Genomic DNA, 24,593 nt, shown 5'->3' on the forward strand with positions numbered 1-24,593 from the left:
TTCTTTCCTTGCAAACATATACCAAGCATGGAGTCCAGCTACTTATTGTCCAGATGGGTTGAACAGTTTCTTGGGGAGACCATTTCTGGTCTGAAGTCAGAGCTGGTATAATATCATCACAGTCAATTAAGAGTCCCAATATAACATCAACAGCAATTTGCAATATTATGGAATTGACATGGTTTTGAGTAACCAGTATGTTTAAAAAAAAAAAAAAAAAAACAAGTCCTAACCACAACCTATGATTAGTTCATTGACATCTCAATTTTAGTTTATATACAGGACCGGACCGGCTGCTATATACCTTAAAATGGCTATAGGGTACCATTCAGCTGTCTCGTGTCTATTTCATTTTAGTATTTAGCCATTTGTTGTGTTGAAATATAATTTTGTTGATCTTGGCAGATTTGGGGATAATCTAGACTGGCTTGTAACTCTAAATAGACAAACAACAGAAAGTAGAGCTTGAAATCTGACAGGAAAGAGCTGGCGTGGATTGGACCACTACAGAGATTTTTAAAGCAAATTCCCTTTGCAGACAGGAAATTGATCCCCAAAGAGGATAAATAACTGCCTACCACAATTCTTGAAACAAATCTGAGTAAGGATACAATGCATTTAGAGTATTTTTGACATAGTCCGTTGTCAAATTTTATTATTTAACAACATTATTTTGAAATCATAAAAACTGATATTATAAATATTTATGGAAACAACAAAAATTGTCATAAAGATGTATTATAACTATGTGTGAAGATATATTTTGTTTGCCTTTCCCTCATTAACTGCCTATCTTTTATATTTTACTTCATTAAACATGTTAAAACTTATTTATGTGATACCTTAACATTTAAAACTATCTGGTGCATGCAACAAATTGATAGCTGCTTCATAAATAAAGCACTAACCAAATTACATACTTCCCAATTTAATAATCAAGCGTTTGAAATAAATTGTGACTGCCAATAAGTACCACTCGCAGGATTAATTAGTTGGCAGTGGCATCTGCTGTCCCATGTTGAATTATATGTTGTGTTAAGCTTGCAAAGCAAATACTTAAATTTTCATTCAGTAACTGAAAGGAATTTATAAGCTATCATGCTTTAAGAAACGTCACTATCGAAACATATCTGATAGATCAGAATTAGTCCCTTTCTCTTACAGCTCTAGAATTATGATTCCACATGTGATTTCATAGTTTTGCAGGTCATGCTACTACTAAAGCTTTTTTCTGTGATCAGCATTTGTTTCAGAAATAACACTAAAATAAACATTGAATTTCATACAATGTATCTTTTTAAGACTTAATTATGATTATTTGAAACGCAGAGTTAAAAGAGAGAGGTGAGACAGGGAGCTAAGTCTCCTGTCTGCTGGTTCATCCCCTTGCAAAGGGAACTTCTTCCAGGCTTCCCACTGGTGCAAGGACCCGGGCTTGAGCCATTCTGCACTGCTTTCCGAGGCCGCCAGCAGGAGCTGGACCCTAAGTGGAGTAGCAAGGTCACAATGTGGCGCCCATGTGAAATGCCAGTGCTGTGGATGGAAGTTTAGCCCACAATGTCATGGCACCATCCCAAAATCTATTTCCTAACGCCATTAACATATAATCATAAACACAAAACTTCACTTATGTTTAAAATTTTATGTGTAATTTATATAAAGAGAGAGCAACAGAAAAAGCTCCCGCACGCACTAGTTTAACTCTAAAGTGTTCACAACAGCCAGGACTGAAACAGGTTGCAGCCAAAAGCCTAAAATTCATTCCTGGTCTTGAGTCACACTTACTGCCTCCCGCAGAACAGCTAACAGATCAACAGAGAGAAAAGGATAAGAATTTAATGTGATAATTTGTAATTGATCTTCACAGGCAAATATGTGTGCATTAATTAGTAAAGGTGACAACTATATGGAGTTACAAATTTATTCTGGTTAGTGTGCCTGACACACTGATTGAAATCCTAGCCAAGGTAACTGAAAACCCTGTGGAAATCCAGTGGTCTCAAACGACCTGAAGCAGTCCGTTCCCATGGTCTCTGCCTTTGGCTCTCTGTGTCAGTGACTGTACATTCACTTCATCTGGACCACGGGTGGCCTTTTCTTTGCTGTCCATCAGACACAAGTACCCACGCTTATGTTGTTTCCTTAGATTATCTCCATTTGCCTCATCTCTGGTTCAGCAAGTTGTTACAGAGGCCATGTTAAGCACTTTCAATGCTTTGTCTAAAGTGATTCCCAGAGGTAATGGCTGAGTGTCAAATTCTCTTGGGTTTCATACCTTTGTCATGAAAGCCACACCCTTCTTCTGCAGTGATTTTACTGTCTCAGATGTAAAAACCTTCCCTCTTATTTCCAAGTAGAAATAGTTATATTTCTAAAATTAACTATTACAAATGACAGAAGTTAAATCAGTAAATTACAGTTTATATATAATTGGTTATCAGTCAGAAAGCCAAGAATTTCCTTTATTTAAATACTAATATATGTAAATACATATCACTTCAATCTTTATTGTTGAAACAGAATGGAGGCTCTTTCCAGTGGGTTTTGAATATCTATAATGTGGTATTAAAAGTTTCCTTTTTTTTTTAAAGATTTATCCATTTTTTATTACAGCCAGATATACAGAGAAGAGGAGAGACAGAGAGGAAGATCCTCCATCCGATGACTCACTCCCCAAGTGAGCCGCAATGGGCCGGTGCGCGCCGATCCGAAGCCGGGAACCTGGAACTTCTTCCAGGTCTCCCACGCGGGTGCAGTGTCCCAATGCATTGGGCCATCCTCGACTGCTTTCCCAGGCCACAAGCAGGGAGCTGGATGGAAAGTGGAGCAGCTGGGATTAGAACCGGCGCCCATATGGGATCCCGGGGCTTTCAAGGCGAGGACTTTAGCCGCTAGGCCATGCGCCGGGCCCCAAAAGTTTCTTAAAAACTAGATGAGTTATGACTCCAGGAATGGTCCCTCTTCATTTTAATGTTGTTACCTTGCTTATAAATTATAGCTAGCTGAGATGCAATGGTTTATCTGAAGCTCATTTTTCTTTGTTATAACTCTTAACATTCCCAGCTCAGTTCTGCTTCTGGAAAGAGTGCATGCCAAAGCTTTCTTTTTATCTAATGTTAATTGGGAAATGCATGCAGTGGCCAGGTATGAGAAGGCTTGGCCTAGAGTAACAGATTGTGGAGCGAGACAGCTCCTTTTCCTGCTCAGTGACCCGTGGGTCCTGCTCACAGCCAGGTGCAGGAGGAGTCCACGCCTTCCCAGAGTCTAGGGAATTCCCTCCCTTCCTCCTCACACATATATTTCTTCCTGAGCCCATTATTATCAAAAATACCAGATGCTGTAAGCCATGACCCGGGAAAGAATTCCACTGGTGGTTATATTTTTAAAAAGCATACTTCAAAATGAAAACAGACAGAAAAGGAGAGAATAGAAAAAGAAAAAAAAAAACAAGAAATTGAAAGAAGAATGAGATGGAAAGCAGTGCAGGGAGCAGGATAAAACGTGGAGAAAGGAGCTCTGTAAGAAGCCAGAGCAGGTGTGGCACTTGGGCAGCGTGTTCCATGAGCATTTCTGTAGCATACAAAGTTGGAATTGCAAAAGAAGACATACGGAACGGTCATTCGCAAAGAATCTGCTGCTCTCCAAGTGCATTCTCTCTCCCTCACCCTTCTGTCTCCCTCTCACTCCTTCTCCACATTCTACCTCTCAGCTATACTGTAAGTATTGGGATATTGAGTTTTAAAAGAAAAGGATATAAAAGTGATGCTGCTGCTTCCTGCCTGAGGGCACATTTGGTACCTTACTCTGAAAACACACAGAGTCAAAATATGTTAAAATGAATCTCTGGCATTTCAGCCTACTAAGACATGGCTATTTTTTCTTACTTCTCCTCAGTCTTGTGGACTTCTTTTCTTTTTTTCTTTTTTGCACATTCTACATCGAAAGTCTCTCTCAAAGACCACATCCATTGATGCTAATTCATTCATTTCTTTGTTTCAGCGTTTAGTAGTTGAAGTCCTCCCTGTTTGTGGCCATGAAAGCAGAGGAGGATGGATCAAAGTCCTGGGGTCCGGTACTAGCATGGAAAGCTCCTGGTGGAGGCTCCTGGCTCCTGGCTTTAAAGAGGGTCAGCTCAGGCCTTTGCAGTCACCTGGGGAGTGAACCATAGAATGGACGATCTTTATCTGTCCTTATCTCTGTAGACCTGCCTTTCCAAAAATGTGTGTGTGTATAATAAATATTAAAGAAGAAAGGAGAGGAAGGGAGAAAGAAAGAAAAAAGGAGGGAAGCAGAGAAGGAGGAAGAACAGTTGGAGTGAAGGATAAAAACCTGAAGCCTGTAGACAGGCAGAACGGTCTGAATCATTCCGGCTTTTCCATCAACTTTGTATCCAAACAAATGAGACATGCCACTGGCCAAAACAGTGTGAGCTCAGCAAATGCACAGATAAGAACTGGCATTGGCACACATTTTATAGATAGAATCAAAAATTAGCGAATAGATTGGACTGAAAAAAATTGATGTGAGTTCTAGAAGGTAGCTTTCCAAACCCAGATGCTCAGTATCATGTAATTAATTGGAGGTATGCGAAACAAGTTAGTGTAGAAAAAAATCATTTGTTCCGAGTATGAATGTAGTGATGTGGAATAGTCCACTAATAACTGCCTACGCAACAACAGCACTTTTGGGAAATCAAGGATTCAATAGTTCACAAAATACGGTCTAGTTTTCATTCATTCATATTCCAGTTTCAATTTGCTTCATAAAGTACATACATAAAAATAAACAAGTGATACAGGGAAAAGAGTGATAGGTGGGGATAAAATTATGTTAGTTAATGGTCCCCTGAGAGAGTTGGCATTTAAAATGAATTGTGAATAATGACTAGGAGTGTGACATTTAAGGAACATTCGAAACCAGAAGGAAAGATGATGCAGGCCCTGAGATGAAAGAGATATTTTGCATATTTTGAGAGACAGCAAATTATCATGACTGTAGTATGTTCAAACCAAAACACAAGACCAACTGTGACCCCTAAACTCCCAGCAGGGAAAAAAATTTCTAAAGTTTCCAGTGGAGATACAAGAAGTATGTATCTGAAAAATCCATGGATACTAGGCCATGATTTGACAGCCCAGGAATTTTTTTTACACTTACAACATACCGCCTATGCACAGGTCATTTATTTTGTAGTGTTAAAATGAGATTTTCACTCTAATTTATCATCACAGCATCGAGGTTGTTTTCATTAATAAATTCTATCAGTCTGAAAAGAAGATTATATTTTTAAAATAATTCTTAATCATTGCAATAACATTACATGAACTAGGTAATTGTGTGTAGATTTCGGCCAGTGGCTCTCTAATGGGCTGAGTAGGATTTGTCTACCCAAAACTCATGCAGCTGTTCAAACTCAGTGTCTTAATTTTAATAGTTGATGGATTATGGGTGGAGACTTGATCCAGTTGTAGTAGGACGTAGGACACACAACACGTCCTTAGGTCATGAGGGATGTGAGGTCAGAGGGTGTTTCTTGCCAGAGGTTTCATTATTTCAGTTCCAAACTCAGCTTAGGCTCACACTCTCCTCCCTGCTCCACCACCTGAGAAGTCCTCCGCGTGAGCCATAACAGCCTCCACAGCTAAGGCTGCCCGATCCTGTCGTGTACGCATCGTAAGCTCAAAGAAGCTTTGCTTTCTCAAAGAAGACATCTATTTGGGAAACTACGATGGAGCTCCCAGCTCCACGCTGCTGCCTGACTCGACCTTGTAGTGAGGTTAGCTGTGCAATCGATAGAAGATTCTCTCTCACTCAATCTTCCTCTCCCTTTACTTTACAAATAAACAAATAAACATTTTTTTTTAATGAAGCCCCCTTTACTGGGCTCACTTTCTTCTGCTCCAATCTCGCTCATCATCCGCAGGTTGGTACTTGCGTTCACAGACGAACAACCAACTTGTTTCCTAAGGATTCCACACATACTAGTATGCTTTCTAAACTGAAGACTCACTAGAAATTAGCACTCAAAACTTCTCTTCACAAAATGATTACCCTCCCATCCATCATAGCACACTGGAGGATTTTTTCTTAACAGGATTTAGGATTATCATGGAGAAACAGAGGTTTAAACGGAGGCAGAGGGAGCTCCGAACACTCAGCTCTCTGTCACATACATGGAAAAGCTAGATGCGGTTCCAGAATCCTGGTTTTAGCCTGGTTGATCTTCTGTCTCTTTCTAGTATATTAATAAACAAGTAAAAAATATGGATTCCATGATATCTACACGACTCTTTGGTAAATTCTCAGTAAAACAATTCCACCACAGTTGTTCAAAATATTGCAAAATTAGATATTGAGAAAGCTGAATTAGATAAAACTTTTATGTATTATCAAATAACACCATAAAGAAATAATGAGGGATAGAATTAGATTGCGCAGACCATAAATGCTTGCTTATAAATTAAAGCTTATAAGCACTTGTAAATTTCAATTAATTATTGTAAATATGTATAACATATGCCCCATACTGATATGTAAGATATTTGATGATAAATGTGATATTATATATATCACATTTTTATTGCAGTGCTTCAGAATAAATTGTCCATTAATGAATAAAATGACATAATATTAAGCATGGGAAATGCAACTGCTATTAACCAGAAACAAAGTGGAAGAAATGATTAAATAAAGGCAAATTTTAGAAATAAGAAAGATACACTTATAGGTTTTGAAAGCTATTTTAGATACAAGAAATATCAATAAAACCCCAGTCTTTGAATTGAGAATTTCAGATACATGGCTGGTCAGAGAATAAAATGACTATGACTAAACCAATAGAAATTTAAGAAACTTGCATTCTTAATTAAACAGATACATGTAGTAGAGGCACCTATTAGCAACAATCGATATCAATTTTATGATAAATATGCAAATAGCACATAACATCTCCAATCCCTGGAAATCTAATCTGATAGTTTAGCTATTAAAAAAGGATGAATTGCAAAGAGAGAGTGTGTGTGTGAGATAGTAGAAGTGACTTTCCATGTATTCCTTCTGCACTGTTAGTGAAATTGCATGGATGATGTTTTCAATAGTAAAACATGCTAAAAACAGCCATTTCCCATGTCTCTACACTCGCTCTGACAAGTTACTGGTGACAAAGAACTCGTCACAGAAAGAGTCAATTGCATTCAGCAGAGGTTTGCAGCTGTTTATACATCTGAAAAACCCTATGGGTTAATAAGTCCTATTTCAAGCTTGTGGTAATTTTATTACCTACCTTTTCGGACAGGCCACATCTAAATTATCTCATGCAATGTCAGTCTAAAACAGCTTAACTGTTACTTGGGTGTCAATTTGTACTGAAATTAACCTCAGCTTTCCTCAAAAAGCTCAGTATTCATCAGTCTATAGAACTACCAACTGCTTTATAATTTTCTTGTGCAAAAATAAGCCAACAAAAACATTAGCTTTTTGTGGCTCCTACACTGATAAAATTCAGTGGTGTGCCAGATAACAGTTCCCCATGCAAGTCTGTTGGTAATAAATGTAAAAGTGAGATAACCTACTCAAGTTTTATAAACTTAGAGATTCAGAAATGATCGAATGTTTCCTTTAACGTACATGGGTATCATTCAAAAGCAGAGATTTTTCTGGGTACCTCTTGTTGCGTTTGCATACAATTCCCATTAAGCCACCTTAAGTTTGTTCTGTTACATCCACAAACTGACCCATTGGCAGTCCATCCATTACCTGTACCTATAATCAATGCATGATCGTTTTGCGCTTTTAGGTTTGTTCTCACAGGAAATAGATGGAAACAGAAAATCAGTCATTGCTAGCTCTGAAATTATTTCTAATTTTTGTTAGTTCTGCCACCATTAATATTCTTGATGTTTAAACAGTAATCCTTTTGAAACTGACACTGATTTTAGAATTATTTTGTTTGTGACCACCTTATTGGGTAGAAGCTCTTTGTCTCCAAACTCATTTTATTCTGTTGTTTCTGAATTTCTCTAATTGCTTTGAGTGACAGAAATTCTTTAATTACAACCTATACTGATATCTCTGATCCATGCCAAACAATCTTCCATTGAAGAAAGCAAAATTAAATCATTATTGTTATTCACTAAATATTTGTCCAGAACCCACTACTGAATTGAAAGTCAACTGCCCCAAGATTTAGTTTAGATTTATCTACGAGTCTAACATAGGGATAATCTACTTCCTGATTTCTTTAGTGAGCAGAAAAAGGAAATGTTAGTGTCTTAAAAACTACAAATTACCATTTTGGAGATTTTAATATCTCCCAAACAGTTTTGAGTCAAAGAAAGGAGCTATGTTGGTGTAAGATTTAGTTAGAATATTTACCTTAAACAAGAACCTTTGAAATCATGTCCCTTAGGTAGTTGCATATTGATCACTCTCTCTCTCTCTCTCTCTTAAAAAAATGTTGATTAAAGTCTTTTTCAGTGTTTCAACACAATAGCTAAAGTTACATGATCAATGTAATGAGACAACGGGAAAATAGCTGGATGTCCTGCTTACATAATTCCAGTTAAAATGAATGGTGAGGGGGGCTGGTGCCGTGGCTCAATTGGCTAGTCCTTCACCTCCAGGCACTGGCAGCCCTTGTGCGGCATCAACTCCTGTCCCAGTTGCTCTACCTCACATCCAGTTCTTTCATGGCCTGGGAAAGCAGTGGAGGATGGTGCGAAGCCCTGGAACTTTGTAGCCCTGTGGTAGGGTCAGAGGAGGCTCCTGGCTTAGGATATGCTCAGCTCTGACAGTTTGGGGAGTGAGCCAGGACATGGACACCCTTTCTCTCCCTTCCTCTGTGACTGTGCCTTTACAATTAAAAAATATTTTAAAAATACATAAATGATGAAATTACCCCAATCTAATCAGATAGATATATTTCTTATATTTTATTTAATTTTGGTTTCTATTGATCAGTTCTGTACAAATCTCTTTTTAAACCATATAAAGGAAAATGGTGTTATAATCTTTTGAACTATAATATGCATTACAGTTATAATTTACCGTCGTCAAACAATAATAAAAAGAAAATTATTCCCACCAATACTATTATCACTTAAAATTTACTTAAGCTTATGTGGTGTTTTACAACAGTATTGAGAACTAAACAGATTATTCTGAATAAGGTCATGAAATCAGATCAGATAATATTAAACTAAATCTTTACACAAAAGGACACTGAAGAAAACAATTGCTATTTTTGTTCTTCTGTTTCCCATCATATAGGACAAAATTATTTTAGGTCAGATAATTTATTTTTCAAATGAAACATGTATTTCCATTTTATCTAATCATTAAGGAACACTGAGAACTTACTTCGTTCTAAAATATTCAGTCATTAGAAGCTTTGAAAAAAAAACCCAGAAATTTATGTATGTAGAAGAAAGTGCTATCATTTTTTAAGGCTTTTAGGCACAACAGCAATATTTTCAGCGTATTTACTAAATATAAAATAGTAAACTACAGTTCCTTTTAAATGTAGGTTATTAATTCAGTCCAACCCATTAAGTTTTTAAGCTAGAGTTTGTGGTATCTGGCATCAATTCTGCTCTTTTGGTAAGTACCTAAACAGGATGTTCTTGCAAATCAAATGAGAAGTGGCTCTGTAAGTTTTCCTCCCTCAGGAATAAGCATGGAGATTGGCGGATGGCTGCAGTGGAGAGTCAGAGCCAGCAGCACCAGAGAGTGTTCCAGCAGATACTCCTGAAGTTAAGTCGTGGAGGGCCATCTCACTTCCTTATGCTCTGAAATGCTATCATTCCCTCCGGCTGAAGAGCTTCATTTGTCTAAACTGTTCTATACTTTGCTAAGTTCATCACTTCTATTTAAAGGTCATCAGGCAGTCTCTGAACTGTTGCAATGTGCTGAGTAATATCCCATTATACACATACCACATTTCAACACAATCAGTTGGTAGACATCCAGATTTAGTACATATTTTTATTATTGTGGATTAAACTGCTATAAACATATCTCTAATATGAGGATTCATTCCCTTTGGATATATTCCCAGAATTGAGGTAGTTGGATTGTAATTAGTAGATTATATTTTAATATTCTGAGGAATCTCCACTTGGTTTTCCACAGAGGTTGTGCCAATGTACATTCGCTGACCTTACCAACATCCATCACCTTCTTACATCTGGATAATAGCCATGCCAACTGGAATCAGGCAAGGACTCACTGTGCCTCTGCGCCTTTCCCAGATCACCAGTGCCCCAAGCATTTTCTGCTTTGTTTGCTAGTCACTACACTGCACCGTATGAAAAATCCCTGTTCCTACCCATTCTCTTTTACTTGGACAGATTTTCCTTTTGTTTGTGCAGTTTCTTCAGCTTCCTATATTTCCTGGATTTTAATCCTTTATTAGATGTTCACTGTGCAAGCATTTTCCTCTTTCAGCTAGTTGTCTCTTCACTTTGTTAATAGCTTCCATGGCTTTGCAGAAGCTTTTTAACTAGATATAATCAAATTTGTCTATTTTTGCTTTTTTTCCTTATATTTCTTGGATCTTATGCAGAAAGTATTGGTCTAAGCTAATGTCTTTCAGGTTTCCTTCTGTTTTCTTCTAGTAATTTGATGACTTCAAGTCATAAATTTAGATTCTTGATCTATTGTAAGCTTTTTAGGGTGGAATGTGGGGGATCTTATTTTTAACTTCTGCACATGGAAATTCAATTTTCCAACACCAATTGTTGAAGACTGTTCTTTCTCAAGGGAGAGTCTTTCTCAAGGGAGTGTGAAATAGTGGTTGGTTGAGGACACTTGGGCTAATTTCTGGAGTTTCTAATCTGTTCCATTTTGTCCATGTCTAAATTTCTTTCAGTACCAGAATGCTTTGATTATAACATCCCTATAATATGTCTTGAAAACTGCTATTGTGGAGTTTCTGCATTTGTATTATTGTTTAAGAATGTTTTGGCACTTTGGGATCTCTTGTATTTCCATATGAATGTAGGAATGCTTTTTCTAATTCTGTGAACAATATTCTTGGAATTTTGTATTGTAATCACATTGAATTTACAAATTGATTTGCATAATATGGACACTTTGATGACTAATATTAATTCTTCTAATCCACAAACATAAGATTTTTCCACTTCTTTGTGTCTTCTTCCAACTTGCTTATTAATGTTTCACAACTTTTTAAAAAGCTCATTCATGTGTTTGGTTAAATTTATCTCAAGATGTTTAAGTTTTCTATAGTTATTGTAAATGGGACTGTTCTGAGAAATTCTTTGTCACCATAATATTTTGGTATATATTAATGCTTTTTATTTTTTGTGTTAGCTTTAATATCCTCAAAATTTGCTGAATTCTTCAATGAGTTCCAAAAGTCTCAGTGGAGTCTTTTCAATTTCTCATATACAATATCATGCCATCAGAAAACGGGGGTAGGTTAAATTCCTGGTTCTCAATTTGTATCCCTTTTATTTCTTTTTCTTGGTTAATGGCTCTGGCCAGAACTTCCAGAAGTGTAGCAAACAATAGTAGTTAAAGTAGCTGTGATGGTCTGTTTCTGTATCTTAGTGAAAATGTTTCCAACTATATTTGTTCAGTAAGATAGTGGCTATGGATTTGTCATACATTGCTTTTGTTTCATTGAGATATTACTTCAACCCAAATTTTTAAAGGTATTTTTAATTAACTTACATATTTCTTAAGTTTTTCCATTATTGTTTTAATTAGAAAGAATGTTGTACTTTATCAAATGTTCTTGGCATCTATTTAGAGAATCATATTGTTTTACCCTTCATTTTGCTGGTTGAGGTATGTTTATTAATTTTATTTCTTTGCCACTTTGACAAAGTCTACTTGGTCAGTCTGGAAGCTATTTTTGATATTTTTGATATTTTTGATTTATTTGATTTACTAGTATTTTCTGGATGTTTTTGCCTCTGTGTCCAACATGGATATTGTTCTATGATATTCTCTTTTGTTTTCTTTTTTATGCTTTTATAGTTAAGGTAGTACCAGTTTCATGGAAGGAATTTGGGAAGATTCCTCCTTTTGAAATGTTCTGAATAACTTAAAAATGAAGATTAGTACTTCCTTAAAAGTTTGGTAGAAATCAGCAGTAGAGCTCAAATTCTCATCCTGGGCTTTTCCTTGTTGGAAGACTACTACTGGTATAATATTGGCCTGGATTAATGATCATTTGAGTTTTTATGTCATTGTTCCTCAGTTTTGATAAGCTTTTTGTATCCAGAAATCTGCCCATTTTGTCTTATGTTTTGCAGTTTGCTGGCATAAAGCTGTTTAAAATAACCAATACTGATCCTTTGTATGTCTGTGATATTGGTTATAACATCTCTGGTTTTATACTTGGCTTTATTCATTCGGCTCTTCTTTCTACTTGTGGTTTGTTGGGCCAATGTTTTATCCATTTTGTTCATTTTTGCAAAAACAGTTTCACTGATCTCTTGCACTGATCTTTCACATACTATTTTAACTTGTGTTTTATTTATTCATTGTATAATCCATAATTCCTTCCTGCTACTAATGTGGGCATTGATTTATTCTTAATTTGTAGTTGTTTTAAATTCTTAATTTGTAGTTGTTTATTAACTTAATTTATTTATGCTTTTTTAATTTATAATGTATGGACTTATTGTTACCAACTTTACAGTTAACACCAATTTTGATGTAATTCATAAGTTTTGTAAAGTTTTTATATTCATTTATTTCCAGCAAAATTTTGACTTACTTTTTAATATGTATTATGTGACCATTCTGTTCATTCAATTAGCAATTTATTCAGTTTCCATGTGTTTTTTCTTTTCTAGAGCTACTTGGGCTGTTAATTTTCAATTGTATTTCAAAACGATACATGGGATGATTTCAGTTTTTTGGAATGTACTGAAACTTGTTTTATGGCCTAATGTAAACGCTATTTCAAACACTGATACATTTTTTATTCTACTGTTGTGGGATTAAATGTTCTGTAGATATCTCTAATATTATTTTATCTATAGGGTGTATTAGGTCTATGTTTTTTCTTGTTGTCATATTGCTTGTTTGACCATCCCACTGATGAGAGTGGGATCTTGAAATATTCCATTATTAATGGAGATGTTGAAGCTTATGTCTCCTTTTATATTCATTAATATTGGTTTTATAAAATTGGATGTCCCAACATTGGGTGTATGTACATTTATTTTGTTGATTCCTAAATTATTATATAATAACATCATTTGTTTCTTTTTAATTTAAATTGAATTGGAAAAAAATATACTATACATCATTCTTTTGACTCTTGAAAGATATCTAATGGCAGATTTGAAAATATAAATAGATCTCTGCCATACTCCAAAACTTAGGGATGATGTGAGCTCTGAACTCATTTTTACCATAATTTTACGCAGCTGTCAATGAGCCAACCCGTTCTGGGCAAATGTTAGAACTTAGCAAACTGTTTATATACTGAACAAATAAAGGCACTCAAGTCCATTCATAGCTGATTCCTCGGTCCCTTTCAGGACCAGAGAACAGCTCTTTCACAAATGCAGTTCATTTTCCACAGCCGGAAAGATGACGTCGGTTGTGTAGGTGAGTTTCTAAACAAAGGACTTTCAAAATGTCTGGAAAATTCATCTCTGACTTTCAAACACTTAAATGAGCAGCGCAGAGAACGAAAAAGTTCAGTCAGAATACATGCAAAAAATGAGTGTTTTGTTATTGTTTAATCTCCATTTTAACATATGAAGTTTAGTGCTCATTATTTTTGTGAGAAACAGCACACATAACTCTAGAGGACAATTCAGTTTTCATCTAAGTCTATTTTCCAACTAGAACCCAGGCATGGCTTGTGAAATTCTGATTACAGCCTGCCTGCAGAGTGCCTCTCTCCAATTTCAGAAGGACAGAATTTACAAGGGAAGCCCTTGGATTCTATTCAGCAAGCATTTATTTCAATTGTAGCATGTCATACAGACTGCTGCTTATGAAAATGTAGAAAGACAGAGGTGTTTATTCATGACGTAAGAAAAGAACAAGGAAATGCATCAGTGTATGGTTTGTTACATTTCTATTTTGAATTGTATCAGTGTATTTTAAATTCCCTGTTGAATTATGCTATTACACTCTTCGTTAGGGAAGAGGGGACATCACAGAGCTTATCTTAATGAATCACAGAATGATTACCTATTTTCTGTTTTACCTAATCCCTGTCCATCTGCATCCTTCTGGCTGCCTAAATTTGTGCTAGCCAGGCTGTTGATGCACACTTATTTTAATTTTTACTTTGTCTTTAATTTATTATGTATTCGGGAGCAGAGAAAGAGAGAGAGAGATGAAGCACACTAATCGAATATGCCCTTATCCCACACAGTAGGGGTGAGCTTGATTTCCAGCTCCAGATCTGCCGGGTTCCTCTCATCCCCACTGAGGCCTGGGCCGTGTTTCCAGCTCCCAACCTTTAGCTTGGCCAGCCCCTGCAGCTGTGGCATTTAGGGAGTAAACTTGTATGTGGGAGCTCACACATTCTCTCACTTTCTCTCACTTTTTGCCTGTTGAAAAGATAGTAAATGACAATTTGTTAAAAAAAAAAAAAATACCCACCATTATGGAACCACACACGAATAAATTGCATATATTGAAGTCACACACTTTTAGTTTGTACAAATACATTAATATATGCTCACAAGCCATAATATATACTATATGTAAAATATCATAGATACTGGACAGCTAACTGTGATCATTTCAAGTCTTCATATCTAAATCTATAAGATTCCCACACCTACTACATTCACAATAAATGCTTATTCAATTGAAAATGTACCACATTTTTTTCCTGATATTCGTATTTCTACTAACAGGTAATTCATATTTTTATTATTTGGGTAACATTTAGAATATTACATTATTAAAATAATTAAAGTTAATAAAGATTGTTACAAAAATGAAAGCAAACAAAATAATTTCAAATTACTATAAACAGATATTTCCACAAGAAGTGTTAAGGAAACTGGCATTCCTGTAATAAATCGGCTATTGCTGTATAAACGTCATTACCATGTGAGTTTGGACAGATTGATGACTGTTAGCTGCAGTTCTCCCCTGCAAAATAGAGGCACCCATTCTTTAAAATATCTGAATTTAAATACAAAATATTCCTACTAAACAATCTCATAAAAGGCAAAAATAGTCATTGTAGTAATAACGTGTATCTTGATTGTAACCAAAATTAAACCAGCAATTAAAGAACATGGAGATTTTTGTATAACTTGTACTACCAAGATATAATTTTGAAACATGGAATGTTGCAAAATAATTAAACTTGCACTTTTGGTAAAGTGCAATTCTAACTTCTCTCATTTTCTGTTAGTTCTTTTCTTGTACGTTGATTTCTAGGTAGTCTTGTATCCAAGCAAGCCGATACAGAGGAGCCCATGCACTGATAAGGTTTAGAAGTCCCTCACTGTCATAGTGGAGAGAGGGCTGATGCCCCAAAGATTTTGGACACTGAATTACAAAACAGAAGGACTTATAAAAGTAAAAACCACAAACTGGAAGGGATTCAGAGGAACTGATCTAACCTAGAATTGCCTGAAGATTGAAAAATTGCTAACTTTGCAATCTTTAGTTGCTGAATCAAGTGAAACTCATTTTTTTCCTAGTGGTTCTTGAACACCCTAGCCAGTGGTTAGAGCGTTCTGTCCAGACAGGATGCCATTTTTTTTTTCTGGCTGGTTACCATCTCACAGAAAAGGAGGTTCTTCACTCAAATCCAACATCACTGAAAATACAGTACCTCATGTCACATGCGGCCTCGGGCCAATCCTTGCAATAGGTCTCTACTAATGAAGCACAGTGCTAATTAGCACACAGTAGTTGTATTTTAAGAGTACTTCCTACAGTGTTGAGGCTTCAAAGATCAAGGAAAAGTATTTGATAATCTAAAGGAGTCTTTCTTTCCATTTTTACACTCTATGATTAAGGGAGCAGAATTTTTCATGGGATCTTAAAAAAATTAATTATATTTTAATCAGCTCATTTTGATAAATGAAATGCGAATATTTATTCTGTTTGAAGGAACCTTACGAAATGTAAAGCTTGTGTGGTAGTTTGAAATTAGGTAAAAACAACAAAAGCATGTCATCCTAAATAACAATAAAAGAACACTTCTAGAAACAACACATCGCGATGTTGGTGAGAGCTGCTTTACGTGAACAGCATGAGGCGTCACCTCCTGCGCGATGTTTCTTCATTTAGTCAAAGCAATGTGCTCGAATATTTCACCTGCCCATCTGACCTGAGTTTTTCATTTCCTATTACTTTACTGGAAATGAAGTAAAAAACTCCAGCAGAAGCCAAAAATTCCACTTCCTGTCTTTATCAACATCTGCTGGTTATTATTATTTAAGCTGACACGGTTCTTGAAGACCACATGGCAACTTACTATAGTTTTCCCAAAGGACATAAACAGCAACAAATGTTTACTAAATGCAAGCAATGTTGTTTTGAGAGTTTTCAAATAACCTGGGGGCAGTAAAATGTAGACTGAACATGCATAGCCTTAAGTTAACACACGTTTCTCTTGAAAGAAAAGACACAATGCTCAGATTATTTGATGCAGGCTTTTTTTGTTATTAAAGTGTATTTATTCACTTCATTTGGACTTGAATAAAATGTCCCTCACTCTGCATATTTTCCCAAACTTGTCACTTGAATGTTTGCATTAAGAATGCAATGATAGGGCCTGGTGCGATAGCTTAACTGTTAAGGTCCTTGCCTTGAACTTGCCAGCATCCCATATGGGCGCCGGTTCTAATCCCAGCTGCTCCACTTCCGATCCAACTCCCTACTTGTGGTCTGGGAAAGCAGTCGAGGATGGCCCAAAGCCTTGGGACCCTGTACCCGTGTGGGAGACCTGGAAGAGCTCCTGGCTCCTGGCTTCGGATCGGCGCACATCGGCCCGTTGCGGCTCACTTGGGGAGTGAGTCATTAGACGGAAGATCTTCCTCTCTGTCTCTCCTCCTCACTGTACAACTGCCTTTCCAATAAATAAATAAATCTTTTTTTAAAAAAAAAAAAAAGAAGAATGCAATGGTATCAAAGCATTTATCAGAGAACTTTCCATAGATTACATACTTAAAAACCAAATGGCTTAACTTCCTTGCCTGGATTAACTACAACGAGCAGTTATCATTGCAAAATGAGTTTATCATTCATCTACGATACAGAACAATTTTATTGTAAGTGAAATATATCTTTCACCTAAAATGTTTGGACAAGAAATCTTTCAGATTTTGAATTTTTTCAGACTTTGCAATGTTTGCAAATCTTGGAAAATAGAACTAAAACCTAAACAGAACTAAAAACTAAAGCCATTTTTGTCATTTTATATAATATTTCTTTCTGTGTAGGAAAAGTAAATTTGTACATTTTGAGAACAATCGGAAAGCAATGGATTGATGTGGTGGAATGGCCAGTTAACCCTCCATCTGCAGGCTGGCATTCCGTATGAGCACTGCTATGTGCTCTGGTTACTACACTTCCACTCCAGCTCCCTGCTGACGACCTGGGAAAGCAGCAGAGCTGTTATTAAGCCCTTGGGACTCTACACCCACATGTGAAACCTAGACTTTCCCTTCTTGTGACTTCAGACTGGTCCATCGCTGGCCATTCCAGCTTTTGGGAGAGTGAGTCAGTTAATGAAAGATTTATCTCTCTCTTTTTCTGTCTCTCTGTTTCAATGTAAATCTTTCAAGTGAAATAAATGAAACTTTAAAGACAAAAGCAAAGACATTGTTATCTCTGTCCCAGGGTGGGCCATCTGTGACTGTTCAGCATCACCACCATTCTTGACTGATTCACTCCCCCCACATGCAATTATTTTCTTTTATCTATGCACAAATCAATGCTTAATGGTAAATATGACACCCCATGCAATCTGAGTATGTATTGTGTTCCGGGTCACTAAGCTACACAGATGCATCATCAGAACAGCTGCGTCACGTGTTTATAACGTTCCTGTAACTCGAGTTAATTGTGTTAGAGCAGAAGGCATGATTGAAGCAATTAAGGGACCTGTAAGTAGTTTTCCCAGGAATCAGGTGGCATATACAAGGACAACTTTTAGAAATGTTTGCTCCAGAGTCCCACGTACTACCAACAATGTTTTATGTTTGTGTGTCTTAGAAGGTGCTCATTGATTTTATAAACCGACGGATTTGTACTTCTGTTAAACCCACATGCATTTTTAATGTGTACTCCGCAGGCCCTTTTTCTGCAATAACAAAACTATCTTCATCAGTTTGGTAATATCAACATCAGTCCATGAATGAACAGCCGGCATGCCACTATTAGTATTAAAATATATTGGATGTCGAGCAACAGGCTGGAGACCCGCGGACCTATGTCTTGCTTCAACCGTGTTTGAACGGAATAGGCCCGGGGACTCTGTTTCACCGACTTCGACCGCCTTCCCATCTCCTCTCCAGTTTACAGCCTCTGGGACCATTTGTCGGCCATCTCCACCTCCTCCAACACCGTTTTTGGGGGTCATCTCCTTGATCGCCGAACAACCATGGCCTCCCAGATTCGTCAGAATGATTCCACCGCCTGGTCAGTCTGCACTGCGGGCCTCCCACACCTGCCTCCCTGGGCTACTATTTCGACCGCGATGATGTGGCTCTGGAGGGCATGGGTCACTTCTTCCGCGAGCTGGCAGATAAAAAGCGTGAGGGCGCCGAGCGTCTTTTGAAGATGCAAAACCAACGTGCTGACCGCGGCCTGTTCCAGGATGTGCAGAAGCCGCCCCAAGATGAGTGGGGCAAAACCCAAACGCCTTGGAAGCCGCCTTGGGTGTGGAGAAGAGCCTGAACCAGGCCTTTCTGGAACTTCATGCCTTGGGTTCTGCCCACACAGACCCTCATCTCGGTGACTTCCTGGAGAACCACTTCCTTGACGAGAAGTCCAAATTCCTCAAGAAGATGGGTGACCACCTGACCAACATCCGCAGAGTGGCCGCCCCCCAGAGAGCCCAGGCTGGCCTGGGCGAGTACCTCTTCCAAAGGCTCACTCTGAAGCACGACTCGGGGCGGCCGAGCCCAGTAGCCACGGGGGGCTCCCCTGCATCTCTGGTATCCCAATTTGTGCCTAACCAACCCCTCCAGCCACTAGGCAGCTTGTTGACAGCCCCAAGAGCCCTCTCTTAAACCATGGACCAAACGGAAATGAAACTTTTTTGCTACCAAAAAAAAAAAAAAAATTGAATGTCCACTTCTTTATTGACCATTACTGCTCTCTAATCTGCAAATTTCTAAAAACCAGAAATTTTCAAAAATTGAATATCATAACTCTCCTTAAATTTTCTGCAGCCAGACTGATGAAAATTTACAATTGCTTTCCATTTTAGGATCACGGTGACAGGGCTTTGCTCAGTTTATAATCAGTATATCATTGGTGGTATGGTTTCACCACAGCCCTGAGAGATACAGTCTCAAGCAGGATAAACTCTTCACATGAACTCTTTTGTCAGCATAGAACTTCCACAGATGGCCGTCGTAACCACATAGACTTCCACTAGGTGCTTCACATTGATACTGCTGTCTTCTTTCTCCAGTAGCTTGACTACTACATTCCAAGCAGACATTCCGTATTTGATCTGTCACTGGTACCTATGTGGGTATTGCAGGCCTTTGTATTTCCCACACCCTCTCTACACCACAGAGCAAAATTCTCCAAGAGCCATGTGCACAGGCCTTACTGCGCACACAGCATCACAGGAAGCCTGTCCCTGCTGCCAGCTGGCGTCAGGCCTTCTATTACCATTCATTCCTGTGCTTGTGTGGGGGGACTGTACCATGAGAAGAAAGGATCCATTGTGGCTGACAGTCTTCCAGAGGCCCCCTTTTCCCTACAGAGGAAACTCTGTATTGTGCACCTGTGTTTTGACTATGACCCATCACTTGAGGTCAAGGGTCATAGTCTCCATGTATATATCATGTCAGGAATAAAGATCTCAGATTTAGAAACATTGGAGGCTTGAGGATTTTCTGATTAAAGTATATTCAACCTGTAGGTAAACGTGGTTCTGTTAGAAGAAAATAATACTTGGAGATTTTTTAAAGCATGATTAGTTCATGCTGAATTTAAATACATTGAATCAGTCATTTTATTGTATACATGTGTATATTTTGCAGGCACAATATGATCATTTTAGGCCAGTATTTACCAGCTCTGTGTTCCTGCCTGTCCTCAGTCAATGTTGATTAAGTTTTCTTTCTAGAGCAGTCTTCCTTTAAGTTACTTGAATAAATAAGGGATTTGTCTGACAATACAGGCTCTAAATCAAATGTTCCTGAATGATGACCAAGCCACCAGAGAAGTTATTGATTTTTCTATAATTGGGGACCTAGAAGAAATTTAGGAAGCTATCTTTTCAGTTGCCATTCCCGTAACCCAGAGTTAATGCCACAATTTGGAAGCCTGTGAAAGAGGAACATCCCTATAGCAACTGTTGTTGCAAATTACAGAGAATGGTACACATCTCTTACCAGAGCCATCGCTTCTCACACGCAAAATGGGTGTCTTTGTGTTGAACTTCTGCTAAAATTACCACAAATAGCATCAAATATCTCTGGGATAATACCTATGGATTTTGATTTCACCAGCAACAAAAACCTTACTTCTTCTGTTTACCAAAGATAAAGTGTGTCTAGATGAAAGGAATGTATACCATCTACAGGATTTCAGGAAACATTCTTTTACATATGTAGCACTGCAGAGCAGAAATCATTGGAAGATGAGTAGAAGGAAATAATCTAAATTCTGTATTTAAGCATATTGTCTACACACACATAAAACAGTCGAATTTTCCTATTTTCTCTATAAGGAAACTAAAAATTACCATATTTAGCTAAGTTACATGTAGCCAAGCTTTATGATTTATACTGCAGATTATGCTTTCATCTAACTTCATTTTAAAAATAATTTTGCTTCCACCTAACTCCATTTTCTTCCTTAAACACGTGACATTCGAAAGACTCTACATGTATCGACCAAGGAATCTGCTTGTCTGTATCTACTAAACAGAATATAATGATTACAACATCTTTTTGTCATTATTTTTAATCTTATGTGTTTATTTCAGGAATGTTCACTTACATGTGCTGAATTAGTAAACTTGTAAAAATTCTTCTTATTAAAAATATGCACAATAAATATTTTATTGTTATATTTATGCTATGGTGAGAAATCATTGATTTAAATTCATTTTGGAAAGTCTATTTTTTCCCACAAATAAGAATTAAAAATGGACAATATATTCACGAGTTAAGAAAAGAAAGTCATGCGAATTTAAGAAGACTGAAGTTCTACAAGAAAAAAGTGCTCTGTAAAGGATTTTAAGACACTGTAACTCCGTCAAATACTTTCTGAGAAAATCATTATGTTTATTTCTTTGTCTTGGAAAAGATGACAAAGAAACAAAACTTTTCTTTTACCGAGTTTCATCTTTTATTCCTGACATTTGTAATGTAATAGCATTGGTTAAAGGAAGATGGAATAAATCTGGCTATGAGTATTATAACACCTAATGTTCTCAAGTCTCTTATGAAATTGTTCAAAAGTAAAACATTCAAAACTAAGTAAGTACTTTAATAATACTGTACTGAACCATCCAGATAGCTACTTGATTCTGGAACATTGATTCAGACCAACAAGTGAATTACTTTGTAACTTATCATAGAGCAAACAGCACACCTGTTGTTGATTTTGTCACACACCTCTGTACACGGGACACATGTAAATGTAAGGTCCAGTAAACACATGTTCAAGTGATTTTTTACAACTCTTTTTTCCTGACCCACCATGTCACATCATCTAGTTTTACCCAGCTGGGTATATCATACGTACTTAACTCCACAAACTCCCAACCTCGTCTTGAACAGGGAGCTCAGTATAGTTTTCAAACTTTCTTGGTGATGTATGTTTATACATAAAGCTTCTTTCCTTTGTTTTATATACATGATCATTGCTTTTGAGTTACCTGAGCATCAAAGAGACAGAGTTTCCATCCAGTAATTTGCTTTCTGAATGGTTATCATGGCTCATAGTTGAATCAAAACAGGAACTGGCAACTCAATCCAGGTCACTGATGCAGATGGCAGGGATGGAATCACGAGAGTCATCACCACTGCCTGTCAGTTTGAGCATTAGCAGGAATCTGGAATCAGGAGTGGGAGCCAAACGTCAGATCAGTGCTCAGATACGTGACGAAGGCACTTCTAGCAACATCTAACGCTAATGTAATCTCAAACTTCGCTTTTGGCCGGAAGAGAAAAGGGTGATATGACTTTGCAGATGAGAAATTCTTTTTCCTGTCAGCAATAATGAAAGCAGGGGACTTAAAGAATATGCAATGAGCCAGGAGCTTCTTCCAGTTGCAAATGGGTGCAGTATCCCAAGGCATTGGGCCGAACAGACTCAGCTCCTGCCCTTGCAGCCATTTGGGGAGTGAGTCAGTAGACAGATCTTCCTGCCTCTCCTGCTCTCTGTATATTTGACTTTCCAATAAAAATAAATAAATCCTTAAAAAAAAAGTGTTCTGGGGGCCAGCACTTTGGCTCAATTGGCTAATCCTTCACCTCCAGCAGCAGCAGCATACCATGTGGGCACTGGTTCATCTCCATTCCAGCTCCCTGCTTGTGGTCTGGGAAAGCAGCAGCAGAGGATAATGCAAAGCCTTGTGACACTGCATCCACGTGGGAGACCTTCAAGAGGCTCCTGACTTCTGGCTTCAGATCAACTGAGCTCGAGCTATTGCAGCCATTTAGAGAGTGATTCAATGGATGGAAGATATTTCTCTCTGCCTCTACTCTCTGTAAATCACTTTTCCAAAATAATTAAATAATTTTTAGAACGAGTTCTGTAGTTTTCAGTTATTTCTGAGAATGTACAAATTTCTCAGAATGTCTCTTTGACTTGACTTAGTACTCATTCATGCTTTCCAATAATAGTTTCCTCAGATCTTAAGTTCTGGAGATTTTCTTTTATTGTTCAATTCATTCAAAATGGAACCAACTCACCTCAAGCCACTTAGGTAAAGAAAAGCTCAACTGAAATTAAATATTCTTTAAGATTATAAGTTCATCCTAAATTTGTAACATTTATTTGGCTCTAACTTTGCCATTACACTCGAGTTTATCCATTTTTGCTATGTAAAGGCTCCTGTTTCCTTAAAGAGCAGGTATATGTGTCTTTTCTGTCATCTTAGGTAACAACATTCCTTTGATTTTAGGTGCAGCTGTAAGTACAATTATCATCACCACTGTCACTGCCACGGAGGTCACGTGTATTTCCAGCATCGTGTATGAAATATGCTTATAATAAACATTGCATTGATTAGATGCCGATTTTATGATAAAGCAGCATATTTTTAAGCTTCCCAAACTACTAAAAGGAAAAGTATAACTATAAAAGTTGAAAACGTACACATTTTGGTAACTGTGAGGCATGCACGAGGACCACATAGAACTTGTTCTAACAACATAGAAATTCATTTGAAGAAACATACTAGGATCCCAAAAGCAAAACTTCAAACCTGGACCACATTCCTAGGAAAAGTATTCTTTTCTCATCTTTGTTTACAGCAAGCAGTCCTAGACTAAACTCCATTAAGTAGGGAGATTCTGAGAGGCTTCTGCTGTATACAAACTACAGAGGCACTGTAAACACACCCAGGGAGGAAGGAAGTAGATAGCGCTGAACACTACACAAAAACTACACTAACCGCCACGTATTTTGACAAAGAAGACAATTAGATCAACAAAAGTCAGTCCTTTTAACGTCCGGTGAGTTAGTCTTAATTTAAAACAACACCATCTCCTTCCTGATTGGATGAGGCTGAGTAACGATCAGTGTTAATTCCCAACCAGAAACAGAAACTCATTGAGAAGTTAGACTAAAAAAAAAAAAAAAAAATCCGAGTTTGTTTATATAAATGATAAATTACCCACAGCATTTTCCAGTATCATTTAAATTTTAACTTGATTTTCAGTGTTTATAAAACTTTGAGGCTATTTCCTATGCACTGAAGAAATGTTTTTCTATTCCACAGATGTTTGTTGTATTATCTTCATAGCTTTTTCTGGAGTAGTGTGTGTGTGGGGTAGGGGGGCGGGTTTGTAAAAATAAAATCCTTCTAATGTGTACTATATTGACTTTTCAGAAACTCACATTAACATTGATACTGAGTAACTATGATTTAAAATTGTTTTCAAACTCATCTGAAACTTAAGCCCTGGCACCCTAATGAGAGATGCGTGTGGACCCAGCAGGGATTTTGCGTTTCCATGTTACCAAAAGCTAAACAGCGTTCATGGACACCTTCTCTCTTGTTTTTTAATAGTGAAATTGCTCCCTGCCACCTGGATTTTTTTTTCCTGTATGCTTGCCTTTTCAATTTAAAAGGGGAGCTAAGGAAAGCCTCTGCAGAGTGAAAAGTCACTATTTGGGATGCCCTCATCTCATATCACGATCCCAACAATTCTGCCTACAATCCAGCTTCCTGTCAAATGCTTGGAAAGGCAGCAGCTGACAAG

The 24,593-nt window shown here is 37.4% G+C and overlaps 1 pseudogene; it reads left to right on the plus strand.

Annotated features, from left to right (window-relative positions):
• Positions 1–13,572: 13,572 nt before the first annotated feature.
• LOC101533217 (ferritin light chain-like) lies at positions 13,573–19,233 on the plus strand (annotated as a pseudogene).
• The last annotated feature ends 5,360 nt before the right edge of the window (positions 19,234–24,593 follow it).

Source organism: Ochotona princeps, chromosome 12 (assembly GCF_030435755.1).
Source record: "Ochotona princeps isolate mOchPri1 chromosome 12, mOchPri1.hap1, whole genome shotgun sequence".
In the NCBI taxonomy this organism is placed as follows: Eukaryota; Metazoa; Chordata; class Mammalia; order Lagomorpha; family Ochotonidae; genus Ochotona; species Ochotona princeps.